The sequence below is a fragment of the Gorilla gorilla genome, chromosome 11, assembly GCF_029281585.2.
Source record: "Gorilla gorilla gorilla isolate KB3781 chromosome 11, NHGRI_mGorGor1-v2.1_pri, whole genome shotgun sequence".
In the NCBI taxonomy this organism is placed as follows: domain Eukaryota; kingdom Metazoa; phylum Chordata; class Mammalia; order Primates; family Hominidae; genus Gorilla; species Gorilla gorilla.
This window is the reverse complement of record NC_073235.2, coordinates 68,995,154-69,020,571: the sequence shown is the minus strand read 5'-3', so window position 1 is coordinate 69,020,571 and position 25,418 is coordinate 68,995,154. Positions and strand designations below refer to the sequence as shown.

The window sequence follows — 25,418 nt, the reverse complement described above, 5'->3', positions numbered from 1 at the left end:
AATCACAGATATAGTCAAAGTGCTTCACACTGGCACTGGGAAAATCAGGGGAGTGGGTGTGATAGGATCTGCAGATACTGTGGAAATAAAAATAAAGACAGTAGAGATTGCAAATTCTTGATGCAAATAACAAATTATAAGTCAGATTTTGAGCAATACAAGAGAACTATCATTTTTATAGCATGCTGCAAGCAGCAAAAGAGAGAAGCGGGGCCAGGTAACTAAGGCATGAATTATGTGCATTCTTCAGAGATAATAAGGCAGAGAGATGTGAGTTTTATCAAAAATTTTAAGGAGAGCTAGAGTCATCAGGACAAAATAACAGGAACAAAATGGATGCCAAGTCAGAGTAGACAATTGAGGGACAGCTTTTAATATAACTGGGGCAGGAGGTCACAAGTACATGTGAAGTTGCAGGCAAGAGTAAATTGAAGCTATAGAATAAAGAATAGAGGCAAGAAGGTCAGAAACATTGTTTAAGAACTGTCACAAAGAGGGGTCCCAAAAGGGGACAAGTTGAAAGGGGACTCATTCCAGGTATTAGGCATGAAGTAGGTAATTGTCTACCATGCTTGATTTCAAATGCATTGGAAGGCCCTGCTGTATAAACAGAAAGGAAACTATTTTATCCATTCACTGGTTGTCGATTTAATACTTGACATCTTAGTCATTTGACTTAAAGCTTTGACCTGCTGTTGAGGAGAAATCTGTTGTCATTTCTGTTCACTTCAGCAAGTTGATGCTAAGGTTTATGGTGAATCTCCAGGCTTCATAAATCTGGATTCTATAAAACATCAGTGGAGTTCTTGAATACACTGTGATTACAATACTGGCAGCATAAACACTTTCTTCACATTTTTTTGCCCTGTTATATGTTTCTGTCATTTCTGAAAGTAATGCTGAATTAGTAGTTCCGTGTATTCATGTCTTCCTGTGCATTATCTGTTAAAATATAAAAAAATGGCATTGTAACTTTTGTTCATTCTTTGTCCTCAAAACTTAGCATAGAATCTCAAATATGGTGGGCATTCAGTAAGTATTGGTTTACCTGAACTTAACTAAAGGTAATTTGGTTCAAGAAAAAGAGTAATTTTTAGCCATGAAACTCATATATTATTCTTCATATCAACACACAGCCTAAGAATTAATTTTTTAATTTAATATCTCCTCTGTCCATTGGTTGCCATATTTTAAATTTTATTGTCCCTATGCATAATTAGCTGGTTTCAAGAATCTAAATCATCTTTCTACTTCTGTCTCACTTACTCTTTGTCCTTGGATGTCACAACTTTTTTCCTAGATCTAAATTCCAGATTATACTATTGATATCTTGTATAATGTAGAGTAGCACCCTTTATCCACTTTCAGTAGGGCTTGCTGTACGAAAACTTTTCTAGGAGTTCAATATTATTTATTCAGTATTAAACTAGCTACCATAAATCCTTTCTCCAATACGGTTACACAAACATACATTAAAATACACACATACAGTCTCATCTGTCCATCCTTCAGACCAATAGAATCCATTCAGCTGGGGTTTAGGGAATAACTTTTATCACTGGAGTTGAGTGACGCCAAATGTTGTTTTGTGTCCTTCTCCATATAAGCCAGGTGATTGAAGCAAATGAGCTAACAAAAAAATATAGTTTACAACATGTCAAAAGAAGGTTTTGTGCAATTATAACATTTTATCAAAATAGCAAAAGTCTTTGCCCTGGAATTCTTGGCTTCACAGAACAGTTTCTTCAGTTCTCATAAATATTACCCTTTTTGTCACTGCATTTTAATAAGAAGTTTGATGTGCAAAAATTTACATGAAGTTGGATATTACGTGGTTGATTTTATTTCAATCAGCCTTTGCTAATTTTTAAGTTCCTTTTCTCTGAATAATACACTTTCCCTTCTTAAGAATATTTATTAGTGGCAAGAAACCAATTCAGTCCCACCTGCACAGATTAACATCCTTAGAACCTTAGACCTTCTTATTTTCTGAGTAAGTGGTCAGTCCCATGACCTTGCCACCTGCCACAGTTGATTGCACCAGGTGGACATTCAGCCAGAACTGGGCCAGTTGGAATTCGTCTCCAGAGAATATGGAGTTGTTGATCAGAGATATGAGAAGATACAGGGTCTGACTCCAAAACAGTCTTAAGTGTCTGTCACTTGGCTGCCATGAATAACTTAAAGACATTTGGTGTGCAGGAAAACATATGAAAAAAACTGAGCCACAAAAAGAAGCAGGGGTGAGAGAAATATGAACCCAGAGAGTCAGAAAGCAAGAAACAGGGATAACTCACTTTGTGTCTGATTATGTTATGGTTCTTCGTTTCTTCTTCTTTTTTTTTTTTTTTTTTGAGACGGAGTCTGGCTCTGTCGCCCAGGCTGGAGTGCAGTGGCGCAATCTCAGCTCACTGCAAGCTCTGCCTCCCGGATTCATGCCATTCTCCTGCCTCAGCCTCCCGAGTAGCTGGGACTACAGGCGCCCGCCACCACGCCCGGCTAATTTTTTGTATTTTTAGTAGAGACGGGGTTTCACCATGTTAGCCAGGATGGTCTCGATCTCCTGACCTCGTGATCCGCCCGCCTCGGCCTCCCAAAGTGCTGGGATTACAGGTGTGAGCCACCGCGCCCGGCCCGTTTCTTCTTCTAATGGCCAAATTCCAGTTGCCTCTTTTTTTGAAATTAGAACACTTTCTAATTTTTATAAATATTCTTCCTCACCTAAAGGAGATTCAAGCTCATGTCTGCACCTGCAACCACAAGAATTATATAGGCCTCATAGTATGGACTTCATAATGATTATTGGTTAAAGTATATAGACATTAAAGACAATAGTTTGCTTTAGATGTTTTGGTTCCAAGGAATCAAATAAATCATTTGGGGTCTCATATCTGATAGAATCATCAATGAGAGAGTCCTTGATGAGGGAGAGGTGTTGGGCTAATGTTTTTATCTTACCTCATGTTATCCTCCAAGAAATCTGGGAGTTAGGTGCTATTTCCAGCATTTCATAGATGATGAAACTGAGGTTTAAATAACTTCCTTAATGTCATAGAGGCCTTAAGTGGTGAAGCCAGAATACAAATTTAGATCTTTCCAACTCTAGAGGCCATGTTCTTTTCATATTTAATTCATGTGAAGTTGGTGAGGCTTGTTTCTATGTATAGTTTATGATTAGGCTGTTCTTCCAGTTAATGGTAGATTTTAAAATAAAACTCTTGAAGATGACTTTGAATATTTCTAATTATAAACTTGCTAAATTAATAGAATGAAGAGATTTCTAGTTAAAAGATATATGAAATTGGAAATAAGTAAATTCTAAAACCTAAAACGGGACTAAAAGCACTCAAATGCAATTTAAGTATTTATTTCAATTGTGCCTTGTAGAGAGTAAAATATCTTTTCAATATCTTTAATTTCAACATCATTAGCTTATATGAAGATAAAATTGGCAATGTCTTTTGAAAAAAATGTACTTAGTGTTCTTTAAACATGTCAGATACAAATTAATGTATAAATATATTTATGAAAAATATCTGTAAAGGATGATTCACAGAGACGATCATTTTTATAGTAGTTTTGCAAAACACACTGCAAGTAGTTACTGCACATTTGAGTAAGTGTATCTCATTAATATTAACATAGACTTATCTCTCAGTGACCAAAATACTCCTGTGAAATTATAAGTACTATGTTATTTTTAATGCAATTTCAAAATTTTATATGTTGCCAAGAGTTGGTGTAAAATTACACTTTCCAATAAAGAGAATGGTCTGAATTAATGACTCAGAGCACATTTATTCCTCAAGTTTTATTTTTACAAAATAGATCCACTAAAATAAGTTTGACTAAGCTACTAAAATAAGTCTGTCTATTAAGCAATATTATTTGCAATTATGCTTTGCTGGTGTGTCATCAAAAGAAAAAAAGTGGCTTAACTCTTCTAAAAGCTATAATTTTGTCATTTTAAACTTTAAAAATCTTGACTAGCAACTAGCAGATTAAAAATAATTTGCATGAGTTTAGGAAAGTAATTTTTGAAACATCACTTGGAGACTTGAATATACTTACACATGCTAAGGCTTCATTGAAGAAAATAATTTATTTTAACTGACTTTACACAAATCTCCCTACGTCTTACACTTATTTATTTTTTTGTTTTTAATGAAAAAGAAGATAAGGAAACCAGTTAACTCTTTGAAATAGGCTCTGTACATCAGAGAAATATTGATTATACAGACAATCTGGAAAGAAAAAATTAAAAAAACATAGAAATACCCCAAAACAAGATAAACATCTAGGGAACCAGAAATGAAATTAGATGTAAAAATAGAAAATAGGATCTAAACTTTAGATTTATTAGACTTTGTCTCCAGTGGCAGGTAGAGTAGATAGGGAGTAACCGAGACTAAAAATGGTTCACAGGGGTGGACACTGAATCCAGGCCCGCCAAATAAACGGGGGCAAAGAAAGTCTGTAATTATTCCCAAGGAAATGACTTCCACAAAGAGGGACACCTAAAGATGTGGGAAAAAAATTAAAAAATCTTCCCACTGAAGACTAGTATGAACCTGCTTACTAAACCATGCTGTGACCTAAGATATCCCCAAGAATCCTCCGAAGATTAAAGCGCTGACACTATCACATCTGGTTATATGTAAGGAACTATAATATCCAAATTGAGACACTCAAAACTACAGTCAAGAGAAACGTGAGCACGAGAGAGAGAGAGAGACAGAGAACAAATGCCACTATAGATGTGCCTGCAAACCCAAATTCCAAAACAAATGGGAAATGATTGCTAAGAACAATAGGTAACAAAATCAAAATTCAAGAAGTTGTCACTTCAGATACAATATAAAATGATAGATCTAAGGTGACCTAAAATGACTATATTGCAGATTGTCAAAGGCAAAAGAGAACACTAGGAAACACCAGAGCAGCATGACATTAAACAGAACTAGTTTCAAATGTTAGATATTAAAAATGTAATATTAAAATATAATCAACAAAATTTAAAAAGAGATTGTTTAGGTTGAAAAGAGACATAGCCAAAGAATGAATTCAAATATTTGCTTATCATAATAAATGCACAACAAACATGTAAGAGATAGTAAACTTAAGAGCAAAAACACGAAAAAGACGATCAGAGCCCAATGATACATTTAGAGAAATCTAACATTTTTCCTTCTTTGTCTTCCTTCCTTCCCTCCATCCTTCCTTCCTTTTTTCCCTCCCTCCCTCCCTTCCTTCTTTCCCCTTTCTTTCTTTTTCTTTCTTTTTTTCTTTCTTTCTCTCTCTTTCCTTCTCTCTTTCTTTCCTTCTCTCTTTCTTTCCTTCTCTCTCTTTCTTTCTTTCCTTCTCTCTTTGTTTCTTTCCTTCTCTCTCTTTCTTCCCTCTTTCTTTTGTTTATTTATTTTGAGACAGGGTCTTGATCTGTAGCCCGGGTTTGCAGATCACTGCAATCTCAACCACGTAGGCTCAAGTCATCCTTTCACCTCAGCCTCCCAAGTAGTTGGGAATACAGGCATGCACCACTGCACCCTGCTAATTTTTTTTTTTTTTTTTTGGTAGAGACAGGGTTTCACCATGTTGCCCAGACTAGATAGATCTAAGTCATCTCTAATAGGAATACATGAGAAATGAAATTGAGAAAGAAGTAAACAATTACCCAAAGAGATAAGACTGAGAATATTCTAGGATGAATAGAATGAATCTTCTGACGGAAAGCACACGTAGAACAATAAGCAGGAGAGACAAGCATTAATCATTATATACATACCTTGTAGTATGATATAAGGGTCTTGGTGGAGTAATAAACAATTGCAACAGTAAATAATTGTTGCAAGAATAAGTAATGACAAAGAATTTTACATTTAGAAACATTAAAGGAGATTTCCTTCTCCTTACTGTGTACCCATTGGTTAAAATGCTCCATATGTCCATTTTAAAATATTAAATAAAATGTTCAGAACTTTAAGTAGCAGACAGATATTAGGTGGCTTTTTTCTTCTTTTCATTCTTTTTTTCCCTTTTAGTTATTTTTCTTTTGGAGCTCAGTTTCAAATCACTGAGTTAATCATATTTTAAAATTAAAAAACACATTGCCGTCATTAATCTCTGCCAATCATCCTTTTATTTTTGACTTTCTTTCATGAACACTATTCTTATTCCCCTCATCCCAAAGATAATTTGCTTGATCCATGCCCTTGAATATAGCTTTTTAAAATATGTAATATGTTTTGTGGATATATGTATTTTCAATTTACCTGTGTGGTGAAAATATCATCCTGTTTTCTACTTTTCTTATCCAGACCCCGATAAGGGATCTTTAAGTGTTGCTGAACACATGTTGTTTTATTCTAGTATTTCATGGTGAACCACAATAAACATCCACTACATTTAAACATCATTATATCTCTCAGTGACAGACCTGAGATTGCCACCAAATGACTGTCACCACAAGCAATACCATAATCCTTATCCTCATCTACCTGTATATGATTCTCGGAATTTCTCTATGATGTATAAAATATTTCCAGACTACTTTTCACTGCAAGTGAGTGAAAGTTAACACTATACACATTCTCTAATAATTGTTATGTTTATCCTTTTAAATTAGAGTCTTTCTGATAAGAGTAATGACTCACTGCCTTGATTTGCATTTGTATAATTATAAATATGAAGTTTCTTTGTATACTGTTTAGCTATGGGAAGAAATCTGATCTATGGTAGTTTTTCTCTTTCATTGGTCCTTTTTTTCCCATTGAAGTTTCTGTCTTTTTCTTGATTAACAGGAGTTATTTCTCTATTTCGGATAACAATCCCTCATGCGTTTTAAATTTAGCCAACAGGTTACCCATTTATCAATGATATCCTTCAGTGAACAGAAAACTTTACATTTGGACACAACCTAACAGTCGGCTTCTTTATGCTGTAGTCTTGTGTAAGAAGTCTTTTTTTGCCCATAGTCCACAAAGCTATTCTATTAATAATTTTCTTTTCTTTGTTTATGATGTTAATTTCACATGCTTTTTCTATAATGTGGAATCTGCTTTTGTATTGGGTATAAGAAAGATCCAGGTTTGTGTTTTTCCTTTATAGAGTATATTTTCCTAATATCTTCTAACCATTGATTTATAGTGTCATCTTCATAATATATCAAGTTCTCATAAGTGTATGCATCCATTTCTAAAGTTTCTATTCTGCTTCATTTGTCGACTTGTTTCTTTATGTATAAAGATGATATTAGTTTTACAACTATAGCTTTACAAAATGTCCTAATATCTGAACAGTGTTGTCATTTATCTTCTTAAAGTGAACCTAGCAATCTATTAGGGTTTAGTATTCAACATAAAGTTTGGAATGAAAAATTTGGATCAGTTATATGCATCACAAAACCAACATTTTTTTTGAGATTATGTCGACTTCGTAAGCTAATTGAGAGAAAATTCTCAATATTTTAAACATTTACTATGTTATAACATTCCCATCATGAATGTGATATACCTTGTTATTTATTCAAATCCTTTTAATCAATTCAATATAACAATCTTTTTCTTAATAAAGACTGTGCATATTTGCTAAATTGGTTTCTGTTTTATAGCATTTCTTAATTTTTCATTGATTCTGTTAGCATTGCTTGTCTAAAATCTGTACTATATACAATATTAGACTATGTTGGCCAAGAAAAAAAGGAAAAACACATACTATATATGTCTAATATATATTTATATACCTAATGGATATTACATAAATACTATGTATATGCATCATATACAAATAGATATATATTTTAATTATATATGAATTAAATATTTAATTATATATGAATGTATATATATGCTAAAATATTTAAATATGTATATAATTTTAGAATTCCAGTCTTTTAATTAGTGAGCTGAATCCATTTAGAACATTTAAAAACTACATTACCATAGAAAAAAAGTACATAGTTACTTTGTACTTTCTTTGTACTTTGTACTTCGTAGTACTTTGTACTATCTACAAAGTAACTATGGACTATATTGTGCCTCCCACCCATAATTCATGTGTTGAAGTCCTAGCCTCCAGTGTGATTATATTTGGAGATGAGGCCTTTGGAAGTATTAGGTTTAGATGAGGTCAGGAGAGTGGAGCCCTCATGATGGAGTCAGTGTCCTTGGTCACCAGAGCCTGCTTCCTCTCTCTGCCCTGAAAGAACACAGGGAGAAGGTAGCATCTTCAAGTGAGAAAGAGGGCTCTCACTGGGGAATTGAATTGATGGACACCTTGATTTTGGACTTCCCGGCTGCCAGAACTGTGAGAAGTAAATTCCCATTGTTTAAGCCATCCAGTCTATGGTGTTTTGTTATGGCATCCCAATCTGGCTAAAACAAATATTTTGCCAAGTTACTTCTTATTTTTTACTTACAATATTTTTTTCATTTTTTCCTTTCTTGCCCTGCACTTTACAGAGATCAAATTTCATTTGATGGTTTTAAATTCATGCATTGTTTTCAAATGTGTTCTGGTTGCTGCCTCTCCCTCCAACTTTTGTTTTCCATTTACTAATATCTATCTTCCTGTGAGACAGGATAGACACTTTAATACATTCTATGTCCCCGTGCTCCTCAACTCCTTCCACAGACTTTTTCCCTCAGCAAATTCTTTTTTCTCACTAGACTTTAAAAAATGCATTGCAGATTAAAGGCCTAGTATGAAAAAAGGAACTGTTAAATGATAGAATATATTTATGATTTCATATAGGGGAAAATATTTCTAAACCAGATTCCCTCCAAAAAATGTGAGTAATGCTGAGTGTTTACATCATACTACATAAGCAATGAACCTGCACCAGTTGACTCTTCTGAAATTTAAATGACTAATTCCGAAAGGATCAAATTAAGTTTTACTGAAATAAATCATATTTTGTAAGCTTTCTAAACCATTCTGGCCATGAAGATTGGGAGACTAATAAGCAAATTCCAAACTTCATCTGAAGTTAATTTATACTTTGTGGAGCTCAGATTCCTGGCTTCAGTTACACCTAAGCAGCGTGGGCAAATAAGCTTGATAGTTCTGCTGTTTCAACTTTCTTCTCTTTCTATTTTTGCAATATGAAACTTGCAGTTGATTACAAATGACTGTGAAGTGTGGTCTACATATGAGGCTTAAGAAAATGGCTTAAGAAAGAAAAAAGCAGTCAGAATTTGAGGTCGATATGATTAAAAACCACCACCACAATATCAGTGGCCCTTACGAGAATCATTCAGTGTGATTTTAGTGCCACCTAGTGTTCTACGGTGGGATAAGGTCTTGGAAGTGAAAACTAATCTGTCATGGGCAAGACTCACAAATTAGGCAGCTGGCATAAGGCTGTGCACGGACTCAAAGCAGGCACAGTCAAGAGACTGCTGCTGTGTTTCTTGTTTGCCATCCGGAAAAACAGTGGTGCAAGAGAAGCCGTTCTTAGATCTAAGGAATTAGCCAAATATGTACAGGGCCAGTCAACAGAAGTACTCATTCAAGTATCAGTTTTAAACAAAGGAAGGTTTGCAATGGAAACCCTGATTTGGTGAAAATAAGAATGTGATGGTGATATAAGGGGGCATGGCAATAACACTTGGGAATAAGAGAGGTCACATACATCTAAGGGTAATTTACATATGCATGAATGAGGTCATATTATGCTCTTCTTAGTGCTCAAGTATACTTGAGATTTCAATACATCTATTTTGGAATTGCATACGAATAGTAGACAAAAACAAGTCAGGCAAAGCCAGATTTAGAAGAATGAAACAGGGTTCTCATCTCTAACCTTATACAAAAATCAACTCAAGATGGATCAAATTTAAGACCTGAAACCATAAAAATTCTAGAAGATAACATTGGAAAAACCCTTCTAGACATTGGCTTAGGTGAAGATTTCATTACCAAGAACCCAAATGCAAATGCAACAAAAACAAAGATAAATAGATGGTACTTAAGTAAACTTAAAAGCTTCTGTACAGCAAAAGAAACAGTCCACAGAGTAAATAGACAACCCACAGTGTGGAAGAAAATCTTCACAATCTATGCTTGTGACAAAGGACTAATATCCAGAATCTACAAGGAACAAATCAGCAAGAAAAAATCCAAACAATCCCATTAAAAAGTGGGCTAAGGACATGCATAGACAATTCTCAAAAGAAAATATACAAATGGCCAACAAACATATGAAAAAATGTTCAACATCACTAATGATCAGAGAAATGCAAATCAAAACCATCATACAATACCACCTTACTCCTGCAAGAATGACCGTAATCAAAAAATCAAAAAGTGATAGATGCTGGTGTGGAAGTGGTAAAAAGGGAACACTTTTACACCGTTAGTGGGAATGTAAACTAGTACAAGCACTGTGGAAAACAATGTGGAGATTCCTTACAGAACTAGAAGTAGGTCTACCGTTTGATCCAGCAATCCCATTCCTGGGTATCTACCTGGAGGAAAAATCATTATACAAAAAAGATACTTGCACACACTTATTTGTAGCAGCACAATTTGCAATTGCAAATTATGGAATCAGCCCAAATGCCCATCAATCAACAAGTGAATAAAGAAATATGATATATATTAAATTATATATATAATTATATATATAGCTATATATGTCACAGGTCTTTATATATCTTCATATATAGCTATATATAATTATATAAATGTATATAGCTATATATGTCACATTTCTATCAGGTGTCAACTTGATTGGATTGAAGGATGCTTAGATAGCTGGTAAAGTATTGTTTCTTGGTGTGTTTGTGAGGGCGTTGCCAAAGGAGATTAACATTTGAGTTATATATATTTCTATTATATATATAATTATATATATGTAGATATATATATATGGAGAGAAAGAGAGAGCATGGAATTCTACTCATGCATAAAAAGTAATGAAATAATGACATTTGCAGCAACCTGGATGGAATTGGAGATGTAACTCAGGAACGGAAAACCAAACATTGTATGTTCTTACACTTAAGTGGGAGCTAATCTGTGAGGATGCAAAAGCATAAGATACAGTGGACTTTGGGGACTTGTGGAAAAGGGTGGGAGTGGGGTGAGAGATAAAGACTACACATTGGGTACAGTGTACACTGCTCAGGTGATGCGTGCACCAAAATCTCAGAAACCACCACTAAAGAACTTATCCATGTAAGCAAACACCACCTGTTCCCGGAAAACCTATTTAAATTAATAAAATAATAATATCCACATCAACCCTACCAGTATTATTGCCATTTTCCAGGTGAAGAAACTGGGGTTTAGATATTTAAGATATGTAATGGTTAATATCAGGTATCACCTTGATTGGATTGAAGGATGCTTAGATAGCTGGTAAAGTATTGTTTCTTGGTGTGTTTGTGAGTCAGTGCACTGGGAGGGTAAGACCCACCCTCAATGTGGGTGGGCACCATCCAATTGGCTGCCAGCATGACTAGAACAAAGCAGGCAGGAGAAGATAGGATAAGTTGGCTTACTGAGTCTTCTGGCTTTCATCTTTTTCCCATGCTGAATACTTCCCCGACCTTGGAAATAAGACTCCAGGTTTTTTGGCCTTTGGACTCTTGGACTTACACTAGTGGTTTGCAAGGGGTTCTCAGGCCTTTGGCCACAGACTGAAGGCTGCACTGTCAGCTTCCCTGCTTTTGAGACTTTTGGACTCAGGCTGAGCCACTACTGGCTTCCTACCTCCTCAAGTTGCAGATGGCCTATTGTGGGACTTCCCTTTATGATCATATGAGTGAATTCTCCTTAAAAATCTCCCTTTCATATATGCATATATCCTATTAGTTCTGTCCCTCTGGAGAACCCTAATAGAATATATTTACCCAAAGTTGTAGCTGAAAGGTGGCAGTACTAGAACAACTTCTAACAGCTCTATAGAAATACTGCGAAGTCCAGAGTGTCATACGTCTGGCACATAAGGGTATTTTCCTGGGAGCAGGGGATTATTTCTCTTATCCATTTTTCTTTGGAGGCATCTCCACTCCACTTCCCAGTAAGGTGTACTTCTTCCCATCCTCCTTTCCTGCCTTGTCCCATGGTAGAAGAAGTGAGAAGCCAGTTGACAATCTGCCATTCCATGAATCACATTGCCATGAGTGTAGGACCCCAGCATTATAATCCAGGCAGCATGGACCCAATTCTCTCTCATGCTTTGAAGAGAACTGTGTCCAGACACAGCAAATACTCATGCTTGTAATTTCCATGACGTAGGCTAAAGAAGCAGGGTCTCTTTTAGGTCTTGCATATCTACCTGCAATATGGTGGACAGGTCAGAGAGGGGAGGATGTCAAGTTCTTGTCTCAAAATAAAGGTAGCAAGACCCTCTCGTAATCATCAATCCAGCTTTACTGTAAGAAATCTGAGCCTATTTTAATACTTCCTGGTTCTTTGTCAGGCTTCAACTGGGTAAATTCCCAAAGGCAGAAAGAGTGATTAATTAAAGTCACTCAAACCCCCTGATTATAGGAACCATAGAAACTGTAGTAAGTGCCCAAGGCTACTTGAACACAAGTCCAGATTGTTTCTGGAATGTTACCATCTGCCTAGAGTATACGCAAAAGCTGAGTAACTCTAAAACATGCTGTTTTCCTCTCTATTTGACAACTCTTTAAGAGGACTTTTTAAATGATGGCCTATAATGAAGCTCATGGGAGACTAACAAATTACAGTCTGACTATGAAATGGACTGGAACTGAACCTGAAGAGACAATGTGAAATTTCAAAAGACTGTGGAATGAATTACAAGTGGGTCAGTGGTAGTCACCCCTTAAATGAATGGTTTAACATAACGAAGTCTAACTATAAAGTGATGATTGATGTAAGAACAAACACATAAAAGGAAGAATGGCTACCAATTCTTGTTTTCATCCAGTGCAAATGTTAAACTGTACATCAGAAGAATAACACAAGCACAAAGACACATTCTTAACTGAAAAAATGGTGGCAGGAGGTAACTGAGATAAGGTAAAAAGGCTCATTTGTCTGGGACATCTTAAATGGATACCTGCTCCTTCTTTTAGGTTCTAGATTCAGAGGTCTTGCTTAAATCTATGACTTGAGATACTCATAAGGTCTATGCCTTCATACTATCAGGCAGGAATAACAGATTCTCTTGGGATCATCTAGTGAGATCACAGCCCATCAGTTTGTACTCTGCAGCTTCTGGGAAAGCAAAACTTTATTTGGGTTGTGAGAATTCTCCCTGAGTAAGTGTAATGGAGGTGAAAGTGATGTCTGGCAGGTAGGTTTGTTTCTTAAGTTACTTTGAGGATTAAAACTTGCTAATCACACATCATTTAACAGGTACAGTCAGAAGATACTTTGAAATTATTCCCAATTTATCTGCATAGCATTAGTAATATTATATAAAGAATATAGGATACTTTTCCTATCTGTTGTATTTTGATATTAAATTATACCAAGACATAAATCCTTTCCAATATTATGTAAATATATATTCAATCAACCTTGCAAAGGTTTTGGGTAGTAGCGAGAAAGAGGTTAACTGTACAATAAATGGGAAAAGATAAACATCTATCAATTCAACACAACCAAGAAATCAAATATTTAGATTACAAGTAGGGATATTGGTGGAAAACAATTTGAAGTGAAAATCCTAGTTTAGGATATGCATAAAAGGGAGTAATTAATACAGAGAAAAATGTAAACATTGGTTCTAATTTACTAGCAAAGTTTGAATGATATGATTCCAGAATGTCTTTTATGTAGTAAGATTTATTATCAAACAGATACATACTTTTGTGTGTATGTGTAAGACGGGGTCTTGCTCTGTTACCCAGACTGTCACACACAGCTCACTGCAGTCTTCACCTCCCTGGTCAAGCGATCCTCCCACCTCAGCCTCCTGAATAGCTGGGACTACAGGCACGCACCACCATGCCCAACTAATTTGTGTTTTTTTTGTATAGACAGGATTTCGCTATGTTCCCCAGGCCAGTCTCAAACTCCTGAGCTCAAAGGACCCGCCCACCTCGGCCTCCAAAAGTGCTAAGATTAAAGGCATTCACTACCGCACCCAGCTTACTTTTATGTATTGTAAACTCTCTGGGGCTATTGTCATTTCTTCTGACAATCTTAGACAATGGAATAGGAAAATTGGTAATTTACAAACTGGTACTTTATAAATTATGCATATATCTAAATCAAGTCTGCATGTATTCACATCTACATTTGCCTCCTCCTCCTCTTCTCACTATCAATTTCTTACTCCTCCAGGACTAATCCAGTTTGAAAAACTAAAATATATTGAAGCCACTTAAAGTGTCTCTGAAAGAAAAAAAAAACCGAATATTTTTAACCTTAGAATGTCTCAAGAGTTGCTTCGATTGTCCTTTGCCTCAGCAAAAGCAAAATAATTGACACTTTGGGGTGAATCAACACTAGTTCCTTTTTCCTTTGCCAACCTTAAAACACAAAAAAAATTATTATAGACATACCATAGAGATATTAGATTCCTATTGCTGTTGTAGCAAATTTCTAGAAATTTAGTCACTTAAAGCGACACAAATTTATTATTTTACAATTCCAGAGGTCAGAAATCCTGCAAATCAAGGTGTGCACAGGGCTGCAACCTTTCGGAGACTATAGAGAATCATCTGCTTTCTTGCGCTATCCAGCTACTAGGTGCCTTCTGCATTCATTGGCTTATGGCCCCTTACTACATTTTCAAAGACAACAGTATCATCTCCGAAACACTGTCTCTGGCTCTGACATCCCTGTCTCCCTTTTATAAGAACCCTTGCGATTATATTGGGCCAACCCATCCAATCCAAAACACTTTCCCCATCTCAAGATCCTTAATGTAATTATATCTGCAAAGACCATTTTTTCTAGACAAATAACATATTGACAGGTTCTGAGGATTGCAAGGTGGACATCTCCAGGGGGAGCATTATTCTGATTACCAGAGTAGAATTTAGAAACTTGAGAATAAATTTAATATGGTTTGGAGAAGAGAAAGAAAGATGAATGTAAAGAGAGAAAGACCCTTTTGGAAACAATTTAAATTCCTTTCTTATCACTGAAACTACAGTGAGAGAGGTTATTATAATTCCTGTGAGATGTTAAGTGAGAAATAAGTTCAGTTAAGGCAGAAGCCAGACTTTTTCTAGACAGTAACTTTCTAATCTGGGCCATGAGATAGTTAAACAACTTACATAGACGTACATTTTCTTCCCGTTTTTTAATAACTGCCTTATGTGTCCTTCTATGGCTATGTAAATGGAAGTAAAAGAAAGAATAGTTAAAAACTTCACATTTAACACATTCTGTAAAGGGTATCTCTCTATCCAGTTTCATGATTATATTCTATTCTAAATGCCTTTACTCCATATCATGTGTCTAGACACTAGTGTTTTTCAAGGCTGCCTCTACAATCTATCCTATGGGTTATTCTTCCTAACATACATTGTTTATCGGTCACTTTTTTGCTTCAACTCCTTAAATTGTACCACTTAACTGACTGACTCATTGGGTAATCAATTATTTCATTTAATAGTTCATTCTACTGGTTTTTTATTGGCCTGGAAAGGGTTTGTGATAAACACTGAGCAGTGGGAGGGAGGCAGTATAATACACACACAAAAAAACTGTAAATGCATGCATTTCCACAGCCTATTCCACGATCACTCCCAATGAGAAGTGTTTTGTTGCTTTAGGGAGGTGACAATGTGTTACTAAGTGATGAAGATCATTGACAGTGAACCCTGACTTTCCAGGCTCAGACAGGGTCTCAGCCATTTATCATCCTTAAGATCTTGACAAGTTACTAACTCTTTTGGGCTTCACATTTTTTCCTCGATAAAATGGGAATTGTCTTAGCATTAACCTAATGGGTTGTTTTGAAGTTTAAATAAGCCAACGCATATAAAGTGTTTAAACCAGTGTCTGACACATAGAAGCCCTCAGTAGATGTTAACCATTATTTCTCCCCAGCTCTCACTTACTTCTATAAAGATTATCTTCTAACCAGAAAGTGTCATACTTATTCTAATAAGTAAGTCAATGCAAGAAAACGCTGGGGAAGAAGAAAAGCTAGTGGGTAGTGGGATTTATTTTGGCTGGGCACAGATTTTCTTGGGAGAGAAGAAAAGGGAGAGAAGAAATGGAGAAGTATAAGAAATATCAAAAATAATTTTAAAGAAAATGTCATACTAATATTTCAAGCCTTTAGAATTTTTAAGAGAATGTAGCCAAGATTAAAATGCTTTTATTTATTTACACTGGCTAGATGATTATTTTTTCATTCATTCATTCATCAAATTCTTAATGAGCTAAAAGCCATGAGTCACATTTGGTGCTAGGTACTTGAGGTAATCATGAATGAAAAAACAACTAAGTTCCTGTCAGTATTTAGTTTCTGTTCAGAAAAAGTGACAAAAATTCTTTAAATAATTCATCAAATTAAATTATTTAACACATTAAACTACTAATGTGGCAACTGCTATAATTGAAAGAGTAGGGGAGTTTGATCTACTCAGGGTGGTCAACAAAGCTTTCTCTGGGCTCTGAAGGATGAACGAGAGAGGCAGCACAGCTTGTTCTAGGAGCTGCAGGAAGGCGTATGTGGCTGGGATGCATTCAGTGAGGCGGGTTCTGGAGTGACCAGAGACTAGAAGGGTAGAAAGATGTCAGACTAGGTAGAGCCATGCAAGTTGCATTAAGGATTTTGATGTTTATTTTTAGGACAAATGGGTTGATGTAATCTGTCTTTTAGGTACTGTGAAAACATTTTTTCTCCAACTGCTTGAAATGGAAGAGAATATGTGGATGGCCCAAGGTGTGCACAGAACTACTCCGCTTTGGAGACTCGAGAAAATCTGTTTCCTTGCTCTTTCTAGCTACTAGGGACCCTTGTATTAGGAAGCCATTGCATTACTCCAAGTGAATACTGCTAGTAGCATGGAGTAGGATAGCGATATTGCAAGTCTGGGTGAGTATATGGACTTGAAAGCTATTTAAGCATGAAATCAATAGGTTCCATTAGTAATAATGGAATAGTCGTGAGGATCAAGGAGAGGAAAGAACCATAACAATTCCAAAGTTTCTGGCTTAAGTAACTAGTTGGTTATATAACAGTTGTATTCCTGGGTAGACCAGAGGGAACTCGAAACTGGTTTGGGATTTATTTTTGCCTCTATAACAAATTTGTCTTCAAAATGAAAGCAGAGTTTATTTAGGGTTAAAATATCAACCTAAAGAGAAGAAAAGAGTACTGATTAGCTATGAATACATGACACTGAAATTTACTGTTGACAGGCACGCAAGTTGGCCAGACTTGAGTTGTGATTTGGGGGAAAATGTTGTTTATCAAGGTAAAAGACATAAAGTATTCTGTACATTTTTTTCTCCTTTGTTCTTTATTCTTATTACCTAGAGAAAGAGAAACTTTTCTGTAAATTTGCAAACTAAACAATATTTTCATCCTGCTTGGAAACCCAATTTCTAAAGCAGTAGGAGCTTTTCTTGGCTGGAATGATAAGGTCAATATTAAACATGCCTGGATGACTCTAAAACCATCTTGCTGCTTTGCTGTTTAAGACCAGGTCTCTGGAGATGTAGCTGATGGTATGGAACTGAATAAAGTTAGGGCTTTTTTGTACTAGAGACTGAAGAAATTTGTAGTTAATTCTGTGCAAAGAGAAGGAGAAACAGAATTTGGGTGAAGAGAACAACAAGCTCTTGTAATAGAAGACAGATGGAAAGTATGTAAAAAGCACAAAAATGCTGCCATTTGTGTAAAGGCCAGCAGGATCAGACACTGGTAAACAGTACTTCAGCAGAGGATGCCCTGAATACACTAGAGGTAGTACAGTAACTTGGATTCATATGCAAAACTTATGACTCCTTAAACAATACGAGTAAAATAAACATAGTCTATCTTATGAGTTTAGAGAGAAGAAACTTCTACTCTGCATCACAGCTCAAGAAGCCAGTATTTTGGAAGATCAATACCAGCTAAATTAAAACATGGAAGAATATATCTTCATGAAGAAATCTGTCTTGATCACACATTGCTGAAATACTCTTTACTAATGTCTAACACACACTTTAATCACTTGGTAAAATTAGTGAGGAATGAAGAAAGAAAATGGAGGGGAATTTTGGCAGGATTCTGGTCTAAGGAAAAAGAAGCAGATCTGAGGGACTAGATACCATGCAGGAAAGTGTCATCTTCTTGGAGAAAGGTCCCCCAGGTTCCTGGTAGGCTGTTTTGTCAAACCCTGTCATCTCAAGGATCACCACAGCAAGCCCAGGGCAGAGCTGAAGAGAGCATTACCCATAGATGTTTTCCCAATATCAACATGGATTACAAAAATGGTTACTATGATTCCTTAGGGATTCTTGCCCTTGCATTTCACAGAACTCTCCTTAAAGAATAAACAAGTTAATTATGAATCCGTTGAGTAAACTGACACATTTTCAATTTACCTTTATGAGTACTCAAAAAGACACATAAGCAATACATTGTGAACACAGAAGGATTGCTTCACCCTACCTGGAAAGTTATAGAAGTTAGCCTGGATAAGGTGTTACTAAAACTGGGTTTTTATTTAATATTTATTAAAGACTAATATATATTAATATAACATATATTAATATATTTATAGAAGCAGATATATGTAAGTGTACATTTCAGTGAATTTTCACAGTAAGAATATGGCAAAATCCTACAACCAACATGCAAATCAAAATATAGAAACCAGCCAGCACTTAAGCAATCTCCCCTGTGCCCCATCTTTAGCACCATCCCCAGTAGAAACCTTTAGTCTGAATTATATCACCAAAGATTAGTTTTGGCTGTTGCTATGCATTATAGAGGTAAGATCCTAAAGTATGTATTCTTCTGTACTTACCTTCTTTAGCTCTATATGTTGATTTTAGACTCATCCAAATGTTGTATGTAGCAGTAATTTGAATATACCATAATTTATGTATCAATTTCTTGGTGAACATTTAAATAATTTCTAGTTTTGGCTGCTAGAAATATTATTTCCATAACATTCTTGCATGTATCTTCTGGAGTATTTATATATCTGTTAGGTATATATCAAGGAGTTGAATTGCTTAGTCATAGGTATGTGAACTTTAACCTTTAATGGATACTGCCAAACAGTTTTTCAAAGTGGGTTTACAAATTTCATCCCCAATAACACAATATGAAGTGTGGTATTGTCATAACTTGGTATCGTCAGACGTGTATATTTTTCCCATTCTGGTAGGTTTGTTCTGGTATTTTATTGTGGTTTTGATTTGAATATCCCTAATGACAAATGAAACTGAGTAACATTTCGTATATTTACTGATAATTTAGATAGCCTCTTTTTTGATATTTATTTGTCCTTTAAAAAAAAGTTGGTTGTCTACCCTTCTCCTAGTGATTTACACGATCTTTTATATATTCCAGATATTAGTTCCTTCTTGGGTATATGTGTTGCAAATACTTGCTCTCTGTGTGTGGCTTGCAGTTTTACTCTCTTAGTGGTGTCTTTTGATTAAGAGTGTTTTAAATTTTAATAGAGTTCAATTTGCAGATCTGCCTGTTTAGGATTAGTACTGTTCTGTCCTCTTTAAGAAATCCTTTTCTACACCAAGATCATGAAAAATAGCTTCTTACAATATCCTCTAGACATTTTATGATGTAAGTTTTATATTTTGGTCTATCATACTCATAGAAGGGATTTTTATGGATGGTATAGAGTCAAGATTAATATATTTTTAGAAAATCTATATAAGGATAATCTATAAATTTCTATATGGTTATTCAATTAACCCAGCACTAGTTATGTAATAGATCATTTTTTATCAAAAGCATTTTTGTATCAACTTCATTATAAATTATTATGAATCAACATGTGTCTATATGTGTTGGAGCTTTCCATTCTAATATACTGTTTGATTTGTGTATCTTTATGCCAATACCACACTGCCTTAATTATTGTACTTTATAATAAGTCTTCACTTCTGATAGCATAAATCCTCTAACCATATTCTTTCTTGTCAAGAGTATTATGTCCACTAATTTTGGCTATTTATAGTGCCATATTGACTTCAAAATTGGCTTTTCAATTTAAACAGATTTGCAGAGACTTCAATTGGAATTGCATTGCCTTTATAGATCAGTTTGGAGAAAAATGATATATTTAAAATGCAGAGCCTTTACACTTACTATAAAAAATTAGATCACAAATCAATGACATGATTTTATAACTTAAGAAACTATAAAAGAAAAATAGACTAAACAAAGCTAGCAGAAGGAAGGAAATGATAAAGATTAGAGCACAGGTGAATAAAATACAGAATAGAGAAACAATAGAGAAAATCAATGAAATCAAAAGTTGGTTCTTTGAAAAAAAAATTAAAAAAATTGTCAAACCTTTAGCAAGATAGACTAAGAAAAACAGAGGGAAGACTCAAATTACTAAAATCAGAAATAAAAGTTGGGGCATTACTAATAATTCTACAGAAATAAAAAGGATTGTAAGAGAGTTCTATGAAAAATTATACACCAACAAATTGGATAACCTAGATGAAATGGATAAATTCCTAGAAAGGCAAAACCTACCAAGACTAAATCACACAGAAAGAGAAAATATGAATAGAGCTGTAAACTAGTAGAGACATTGAATCACTAATTTAAAATCTCCAGACAACAAAAATCGCTGGGCTTGAAGGCTTCTCTAGTGAATTCCACTGACGGGCCATTTAAAGAACTAATACCTGTCCTTCTCAAACTTTTCCAAGAATTTGAAGAGGAGAGAATACTCACTAAATCATTCTGTGAAGCCAGTATTATCCTAATACCAAACCCAGACAAAGACGCTACAAGAAAAGAAAACTACAGACCAATATTCCTTATGAATATCGACGCAAAATCCTCAACAATACTAGCAAATCAAATTCAGTAGCATGTTAAAAGGATTATACACCATGACCAGGTGTATGGTCATGGAATGTAACAATCATTCAACATACAAAAATTGTTCACTGAACTACACCACATTAACAAAATGAAGGAAAATAACTATGTGATCGTCTCAACGTGGAAAAAGGATTTCATAACATTAAACACTTGGAGGATTTAAACTCAAAAAATGTATATAGAAGGAAACCACCTCAATATAATAAAATCCATATATGGAAAACCCACAGTGATAATCATACTAATAGTGAAAGATTAATATCTTTTCCTCTAGGATTAGGAACAATGCAAGCATGCCTGCTTTTGTCACTTCTATTTAAAATAGAACTGGAGTTCTAGTGAGAGCACTGGGGCAAGGAAAAGAAATGAAAAGCATACAAATAGAATATAAGAAGTAAAATTATCTCTGTTCACAGATAATGTGATCTTATATGGAGAAAACCCTAAAGATTCCACACAAAAAAACTGTTGGAATAAATGAATTCAGCAAAGTAGCAGGATAAAAAGTCAACACATGAGAATCAGTTGCATTTCCATACACTAACAATGAACCATCTGAAAAGGAAATTAATAAAACAATCCCAATTATAATACTATCAAAAAGAATAAAATATTTAAGATTCTATTAACGAAATTAATTTAATCAAGGAGGTGAAGAGCTTGTACCTGAAAACTACAAAATATTGCTGAAGGAAATAAAAGAAGCCCTAAATACATGGGAACACATCCCATGTTTAGGAATTAGAAGAAAATATTGTTAAGATGTCAATTCAGATTTAATGTAATCCCTGTGAAAATTACAATAATGCTTTTACAGAATTAGAAAAATCTATCCTAAAATGTATATGGTTTCTCAAGGGCCAAAATAGCCAAACCAATCTTAAAAAAGAACAAACAAAGCTGAAAGATTGACACTTCCAATTTTCCAAGCTTGCTACAAAGCTACAGCTATCAGAATAGTGTGGTACTTGTATAAAGACAGACGTATGTACCAATGAAATGGAATAGAGAGCCCAGAAACAAACCCTCACACATACAGTCAAGTGATTTCTGACAATAGTGCCAAGACCACTCAATGGGGAAAAAAAAATCATTTTTAAAAATCATGTTAGAAATTTTACAGGAATAATATTGCATTTATAAATTTATTTTTGAAAGTCTGGACATATTCATAATATTTTTATGATATTGAGTCTTTGAAATGATTAATAAAATCTATTAATATATTATTGATATAATATTTTTATTTAACCGTTCACATTTTTATTGGGGTGTTTCTTAGATTTTTTGTTACTATTACAGTGGGTTGTTCTTTTCATTGTATTTTTCTAATTGATTGTTTCTTAAGTATGGAAAAGGTACTAATTTTTGTAAATTAATACTCAACCCAATCACTTCCCCATATCATCTTATTCTTTGTAACAATGATTTAATTTACTCTGTTAAGTATTTCTGATATAAAATCACATAAAAGAAAATAATATTAATTTTACCTGCTCCTTTTCAAATTTTCCCTGTCTTGTTTAGTTGCAATTGGCTAGTAAATTTTAAAACACTATTGAATGATAGTGGTAAGATGATATATCTTTGAATCGTATTAAGTTTAAAATATATTCCCAGCATAGGACCGTTAAAATGTTCACTTAATAAAATGAAGTCAGCATCTTGTAATATTTAAAGTTTTAAACAGAAATGAATTATGAATTATATAAATGACATGTAACAATCATATGTTTTTCCTAGAATTATTATAGAGGGTTTTATTCATATTTTTCTTAATGTTACCTCATGCTGCATTCCTGGTATGAACATTATGTAGACATTTTACATTGTTCTTTTAACATGATTCACTATAGAATTAATTGAGAATATATCCCCCTTTATCATTCTTTTGTCATTTATTATTTTTATTTTTAAATTTTCAACTTTTATTTTATAATCAGGGTATACATCGGCAGGTTGTTTACAAAGGTGTGTTGCATGATGCCATGGCTTGGTATAATTAAACCTGTCACTTAGGTAGTGAGTATAGTCCCAAATATGTAGTTTTTCCTCCCTTCCCTCCTCCCACTCTCCTCTTCTAGTAGTTCTGTTTACTATTGCCATCTTTATGTTCATGTGTAGCCCATGTTTAGCTCCCACTTATAAGTAAGAAAATAGAGTATTTGGTTTTCTGTTTCTGCATTAGTTTCCTTAGGATAGTGGTCTCCAGTTTCATCCATGTTGCTGCAAAGGACATGATTTTATTCTTTTTATTTTGTTATGGCTGGATAGCATTCCATGGTATATATGTACCACATTCTCTTTATCTAATCTACCGCTGATGGGCACTCGGGTTGATTCTAGGTTTTTGCTGTTGTGAATAGCCCTGTGATGAACATGTGGGTGCATGTGTCCTTTTGTAGAATGATTTATTTTCTTTGTGTATATACTCAGTAATGAGATTTTTGGGCCAAATGGTGGTAGCTAGTCTTTTGTTGAGGATCTTTGTATCTATGTTCATTGGGGATATTGGTCTGAAGTTTTCTTTTTTCTTTTTGTCTTTGCCAGAGTTTGGTGTCAAGGTGATACTGACTTCATAGAATGGGTTAAGTGGAATCTTTCCTCCTCAATTTTTTGGAAAAGCTTCAGTAGGATTGGTACCAGCTCTTCTCTTTATGTCTGGTAGAATTCAGCTGTGAATTCTTCTGGTACAGGACTTTTTTTGGTTGGTAAATTCTTTTTTATTACTGATTCAATTTTGGAACTTGTTATTGGTTTGTTCAGGTTTTCGGTTTCTGCCTGGTCAAATCTTGGAAGATTTTGTGTTTCTAGAAATTTATCCATTTCCTCTAGATTTTTTAATTTGTGCACCTAGGGGTATTCATAGTAGTCTCCAAGGATCTTTTGTATTTTTGTAGGATAAGTTGTAATGTCACTTTTGTCATTTCTGATTGTGCTTATTTGAATCTTCTCTCTTTTTTTCTTTGTTAATCTATCTAGTGGTCTATCAATCTGGTTTATTCTTTTGAAGAACCAACTTTTGATTTCTGATCTTTTGTTTGAATTCTTTCTATTTCATTCATTTCTTCTCCAATTTTAGTTATTTCTTTTCTTCTGCCAGCTTTAAGGTTCGCTCTTTTTTCTAGTTCCCCTAGATGAAATGTTAGATTTGTCTACTCTTTTTTTTTAATGTACATAACATAAGAATTACTTGTTCTCTAAAAATATATTTGGAATCTCCAATAAAATTTCCTAGGCCGGTATCATTATTAGTGGTAAATCTTTATATCTTTTCAAATTATTCTCTAAGTATTGCTCTCTTTGGATTTTTTCTTTTTTGTTAGTTTAATTCATTTGCAGTTTCAAATGTAATGTTGTACATCTAATGACACTAGTTACTTCATACTTTTTAGCATTCTCTGCAACTGGAAATATGTCATCTTTATTCTAATTTTATTGTACCTTTTTTTCCTTTTATAGGCTCGCAGATAGTTTATTTATTTTATTTGGATTTTCATTTAATTTTATTCATCAAGTCTATAGTGCCTTTTAATTTTTCTTTTAAATTTTATTACTAGTTTATACTTTTACTAGTATTAATCCCTTCATACTACATGATTGAGGTTGTTATGATCTTCTGTTACTTTCTTGAGTTTAATTTTCTTCTAATCAACAAATACTATTGAAGTTATAATCTTCTTCTGGTTCTCATGTATTTACTGAATTGCTATAATTTTTAGAAGGTATAGTTATATTGGTTAATCTAAATACATTATATAAATATGTTAGCAAATGTAAATAAACATTGGTTATGTAAAATAATAATAACAATATGTACATTTAAAATACATGATGAAGATAACTCAAGTTGAGAATACAGTAAACTGAGTTAAAGTGTTATGAGAAATTTGTACACCTTAGAAGAAGTAAAATGCTAATTTAAAATAGATTTAATAAATCATGGGTTCATTTTTTAATCTTTAGAAAACTCATTCTCCCCTCCCCAGAAATAACACAATCTATAGTCAACAAGTTAATATAAAAGAAACATAGAAATATTTTTAAATGAGCTTTTAATTTACAATAAGTCAAGAAAGACAACAAAGAAAAACAGGAACAAAAAGGAAAGATGGATAAAAGAGTAAGCAAATAGTGCTAGATCCAAATATGCCAATGATAACATTAAGAGATGATGATTTTCTAATCTGAATGAAAACCAAGCCTAACTATTTGTTGATAACAATCTTGATTGCTGATTAAGAGGATGTTGGCCATTCCTTAAATATAAGAAAGGATGAAAATAAAAGGATATAAAGTGATATGCCATGCAATATTAACCAAAGAAAGAATAAACAGTCTTATTAAAATCATACAAAAAGATTTAGAGCAAGAAGCATCACTGGAAACAAAGATGGCATTTCAAAATGATAACAGATTAAATACAGTGATAAAATGACACAATATT

The 25,418-nt window shown here is 34.1% G+C and overlaps 1 long non-coding RNA gene across 1 annotated transcript in view; it reads right to left on the bottom strand.

Moving 5' to 3' along the window:
• Nucleotides 1-588: 588 nt before the first annotated feature.
• The window catches only part of LOC109025811 (uncharacterized), a 55,992-nt gene continuing 31,162 nt past the window's right edge, over nucleotides 589-25,418 (bottom strand). Inside the window, exons 3-4 of the long non-coding RNA XR_002004800.4 lie at nucleotides 1,490-1,629; nucleotides 589-942 (exon numbers count right to left, since the gene is read on the bottom strand). This is a non-coding gene — a long non-coding RNA (uncharacterized lncRNA). The remainder of the gene's footprint in view (nucleotides 943-1,489; nucleotides 1,630-25,418) is intronic.